Here is a 5,987-nt window from a genome sequence, read left to right on the forward strand (position 1 = left end):
CAATTAGTACCAAAAAGCAATGAGTTTATCCAGTGAAATTTGATTAGGAAAATAAAATACTGAGCAATTCTAAAGAGTAAGGCAGTAATTTATATCCATAAAAGTGCCACACTTTTAAAAATATATTTGATTGATATACATTTCTTGAAAAGTAATTTTGCAATCTATTAAAAATCAAGCAAGTACAATGGGAAGAGGGATAATTAACTAATATTTCTTTCTAGATATCTTGTAATAAAATGAGTCATATGAAGATACTTACAACCTATCCATATAAGTTATATAGCTTGGAAAACTCCAAAACAGTGAAGAATCAAGGTATTGCATGTCCAAAAAATAATGCCTTTTAGCCCATTTCCATTTTGAGTTTATGCTATTTGTGTTAACAGTTATTTAAGTATTTTTGAGAATAATTCTAAAAAATCTAAATACAGAAGTAGAAATGTATGTTGACACTAAATATCCCTAATTATTATGATAAGGAAAGGGATACATTTAGTGGAGTGAAGAGTTAATATTCTGGCTCATTTATTGAAAAGCCTTGTCTCAACTTCAAACATTATATTTTCATAAATTTCATAACTTTAAGAAATTTATTTTCATAAATTTATTTTCATAAATTTAAGAAAAATTTCATATTTTCTTAAAAAAATCCTCCAAAATTTTCATTCTTAAATATTTACTCAAAGAAATACATTTCTTTTTTTTAATCTGATGTTTAGGTTTTTTCTCTCCAGTGTTCTTCATAAAATAATTTTGTGTCTTAACTTGCATTTGATATAATCTATTCTCACTGCAGTTCAGTTCAATCGCTCAGTCATGTCTGACTCTTTGCAACCCCATGGACTGCAGCACCCTAGGCTTCCCTGTCCATCACCAACTCCTGAATCTTGCTCAAACTCATGTCCATCGGGTCAGTAATGCCATCCAACCATCTCATCCTCTGTCATCCCTTTCTCCTCCTGCCTTCAATTTTTCCTAGATCAAAGTCTTTTCTAATGTGTCGGCTCTTCATATTAGGTGGTCATAGTATTGGACCTTCAGCTTCAGCATCAGTCCTTCCAATGAATATTCAGGACTGATTTCCTTTAGAATTGACTGGTTCTATTCTACTTAATGTATAGATGATTAAAAAAATCCAAGCAATGTTGTGTAAACTATCATCTTTCCAAATTTAAAAAAGAGTGTTAAGTTTGGATATCAATGAAGATATACAGTATTTATATTATCTTATGATTTCTTACCCATTAATACACCGTCAGAATTTTTAATTGAAATAAAGATGACTGATTAAAGCTATAGGAAAAATATTCCTATTCCCGTACTCTTTTCTTCTATTGTATGTAAACATTGCTCATTTTTTACTTTCAATTCAATCTTTTATAAGCACTTATCACAAAATGTATTAACTTTAATACATTTATATACAAAAGTGAAAACAGTCACAAAATTAGACGAGAACACAGTTCATATGTTTAGAAAATTGTCACCTTTGTGTAAAGAAAATTCAAAGATTTTTTGACATTTTCTTAATCTTAATCTTGGAAATGGATAAGTGCATATAGCCCATAAATTATCTTACTTTGTTTTACTGGTAGTCCAGATTCCAGAGTGTGCTGATTTAGAAAGGAATTTACCCTCTACATAAGCCACAGGCAAATTGTCCATCTTCTGAGTATTAACCTACAGCTAGCTACCAAATGCAAACGTCTAATTTAGCACATCTCAGTATAGAAAATTTCTATTTTGTTGTCAGTCTCCCTCACTAGACTCTAAGTCCATTGAAAGTGTTTCTGATGCCTGGCATAAAATAGTCACTCAAATGTTTATTGAACTGAATATAAGCTAAGTGAGTAGAATTGTAATTAGAATGTTGAATGAGCTGTTTGGGGGACACATCACATGCTTTTGTTTATGGATGACAACTTTTGTTTTAGAAACTGAGTGAAAATCTGGTGTGTTGAGTATGCTGTACATGGACTGATTTCACTTAACACATAATCTTTCATGTTGCAGGAAACAGAAACTATTTTACACTTCAAAATATTTCGCACTGAGCAGGTTCTCATTTTCTTCATTTGTCTATTAACATTGGAGGGCTTCAGGGCTCAAACCAGATTTGAAAAATGTTTAAGTTCCACTATCAAAGGATAGCTAAAGGATTAAGTTTGTTTTCAGCCATACCAGGCAAAATTGAATCAGTGATCTAATTTTCACACACAGTTTGATATCACAGAAATCGTGATTCTGGGTAATTTGGGATAAGTCACGTAAACTTTTCCTTTCCTTATTTTCTTGACTATAAAATGAAAGAAATATAATCTTCTCTACCTCTGTCTCTCTCTAAATGCTGTGGGAATGGAATAAGAGAGTAAATTTAAGACATAAATTTAAAAAATGCACAAAAATTGCTAAAATATTTTAAGCATCAGTAAATAACAGTAATAACTTTAGCTCATATTTACCAACTATAAACTTGTTTCCTCAATAAGTTATTTATAAAACCTTCTGTAACACACAACTTTCACATTTCTAAGCTACTTACTGTAAATAACTATTGGAGTAGTTGATGAGAGTAAAAATACATCTAGACTATCCAAGTTTAGAGTTTTTAAGAGAAATAGGATGTGAAATTGCTAGACTTCAGAATAACTGTATTCAAATTTACCTTCTTTAAATTTCCTCTATCTTAAAGAAGTTTCCTTAAAGTCTTACTTATTTTTAAAATAGAAAGGCACACGTATTTTCATGTCTTTCTTGAAAATATCAACCAAGAAAAAAATTACTGCCCAATAGAGTACAGAGGAAGAAAATAATCTCACTGATACTGAAGTTTCATTAAAGACAATACTACTAATACTTTCTGGCAACAATAAAATGTTTAACATATGTGTCTTCAGTGTATTTAGTGGAAGCTATCAGATGAAGGCAGAAGTAGTGTTAATAAACAGAATAATCCTCCATGACTTAAGTGTTATTAGTGGGATTTGGAGAGCTTGTAGAGCAAGTATAATCCCATATATGGGGACTGTTCGTTTCAGCTACTCTGGTTGGATTCCCCATGTGTGCTTTGGCACTCTGTGCCGGAAGACGTGTCGCAGACTTCAGTTCCAGCTCATCTCCACTTTTTATCACTAGACTTGTCAACTGGATGAAATGACCACTTCATGCATACCATGTAACATAAGAGAGGAATGTATTGGAGAGGTTCAAAAATTTCCACCCCAAAGAGCTTGTTTCAATTTCTATTTTCTTCTTTTCTGTCACATGCCTACATTAAACCTTCTCTGAGGCTACTGCCTTAACATACTCTGTATGTATATGGTCCATTTCTAACTCTTATGGATCATTTGGATGGATGTGTTCTATTGTGGAATATGTCCTGTGTTCTTTGGTTGACTAGCTATTAGCAGTTCACTCCTTTTTCTGCTGTATTACATGCAGTAGAAAGCAGGTGGAGCTTTAAAATTGAATTAAATGCATAGGATAGTTAATGCAGTTCTCTATCACCCTCATAGTTCTCTTCTTTTGCTCAATATTTACATTTTACTCTCAGCTAAAGAAAGTACAAGTTAAATGCCATATTCCCTATGTCATTATTATTCTCATTTTCCCTTGTCTTAGGGAGAAGAAACTTTTCTTTGTTAAAACAAAGAAACGTCAAGATTTAAAAGAGAGAAAAGCTTCCAGATTTGGCGAGGCAGCTGATCAGATAGCTGAACACGTTGAAGCTGCTTGATCTGTTGCCTCACCAAATCTGGGGGTACCTTTTCTTCTTCTGAATCTTCAAGGTCTTTATTTTGTTTTAATGAAAATGGCTTTTGTTATCGATTCACAAGCAAATTCTACAGGACTCACCTTTTCAATATACCTACTAGAGATAAGCTAGATATAGTACCTGACATGCAGTAGGCAGTCAATAAATATCTGTAGACAGGTTGAATGACTGAACATACTAAATCCAACTCTAGTCATCTCCTCCATTGTTATGCTTTTGGTCAGGATAGTGTATTGGTCTCCTACCTGCCTTACTGCTTTTGCATATTCCCACTATATTCTGTCCAGAAAACAGTGGCCATGGTGATCCTTTGTAAGTGTTTTTGGATCCTGTCATTCTTCTGTCTAAAGCCTCCAGTAACTTTTCCTCTTGGGGTAAGTGCCGAGCTCCGCAAAATCAGCAAAATGTGAGATACAGTCTAGTTTTTTTGTTACCTTTCTCACCCCTTCTCTTGTATTCTGCTTCTCAATCACCCTGTTTTAGTTTTTGACCTTTCAGATGTTGTGCTCCAATTCTTTTTTTTTTTAAATTTATTTATTTTTTCAGTGGGTTTTGTCATACATTGACATGAATCAGCAATAGATTTACACATATTCCCCATCCCGATCCCCCTCCCACCTCCCTCTCCACCCGACTCCTCTGGGTCTTCCCAGTGCACCAGGCTCGAGCACTTGTCTCATGCATTCCACCTGGGCTGGTGACCTGTTTCACCATAGATAATATACATGCTGTTCTTTCGCAACATCCCACCCTCACCTTCTCCCACAGAGTTCAAAAGTCTGTTCTGTACTTCTGTGTCTCTTTTTCTGTTTTTCATATAGGGTTGTCGTTACCATCTTTCTAAATTCCATATATATGTGTTAGTATGCCGTAATGTTCTTTATCTTTCTGGTTTACTTCACTCTGTATAATGGGCTCCAGTTTCATCCATCTCATTAGAACTGGTTCAAATGAATTCTTTTCAATGGCTGAGTAATATTCCATGGTGTATATGTACCACAGCTTCCTCATCCATTCATCTGCTGATGGGCATCTAGGTTGCTTCCATGTCCTGGCTATTATAAACAGTGCTGAGATGAACATTGGGGTGCACGTGTCTCTTTCAGATCTGGTTTCCTCAGTGTGTATGCCCAGAAGTGGGATTGCTGGGTCATATGGCAGTTCTATTTCCCGTTTTTTAAGAAATCTCCACACTGTTTTCCATAGCGGCTGTACTAGTTTGCATTCCCACCAACAGTGAAAGAGGGTTCCCTTTTCTCCACACCCTCTCCAGCATTTATTGCTTGTAGACTTTTGGATAGCAGCCATCCTGACTGGCATGTAATGGTACCTCATTGTGGTTTTGATTTGCATTTCTCTAATAATGAGTGATGTTGAGCATCTTTTCATGTGTTTGTTAGCCATCTGTATGTCTTCTTTGGAGAAATGTCTGTTTAGTTCTTTTGCCCATTTTTGATTGGGTCATTTATTTTTCTGGAATTGAGCTTCAAGAGTTGCTTGTATATTTTTGAGATGAATCCTTTGTCTGTTTCTTCATTTGCTATTATTTTCTCCCAATCTGAGGGCTGTCTTTTCACCTTACTTATAGTTTCCTTTGTAGTGCAAAAGCTTTTAAGTTTCATTAGGTCCCATTTGTTTAGTTTTGCTTTTATTTCAACAATATTCTGGGAGGTGGGTGCATGAGGATCCTGCTGTGATTTATGTCGGAGAGTGTTTTGCCTATGTTCTCCTCTAGGAGTTTTTATAGTTTCTGGTCTTACATTTAGATCTTTAATCCATTTTGAGTTTATTTTTGTGTATGGTGTTAGAAAGTGTTCTAGTTTCATTCTTTTACAAGTGGTTGACCAGTTTTCCCCGCACCACTTGTTAAAGAGGTTGTCTTTTTTCCATTGTATATCCTTGCCTCCTTTGTCAAAGATAAGATGTCCATAGGTTTGTGGATTTATCTCTGGGCTTTCTATTCTGTTCCATTGATCTATATTTCTGTCTTTGTGCCAGTACCATACTGTCTTGATGACTGTGGCTTTGTAGTAGAGTCTGAAGTCAGGCAGGTTGATTCCTCAGTTCCATTCTTCTTTCTCAAGATTACTTTGGCTATTCGAGGTTTTTTGTATTTCCATACAAATTGTGAAATTCTTTGGTCTAGTTCTGTGAAAAATACCGTTGGTAGCTTGATAGGAATTGCATTGAATCTATAGATTGCTTTGGG

This window comes from Cervus canadensis, chromosome 3 (genome assembly GCF_019320065.1).
Source record: "Cervus canadensis isolate Bull #8, Minnesota chromosome 3, ASM1932006v1, whole genome shotgun sequence".
NCBI lineage: Eukaryota > Metazoa > Chordata > Mammalia > Artiodactyla > Cervidae > Cervus > Cervus canadensis.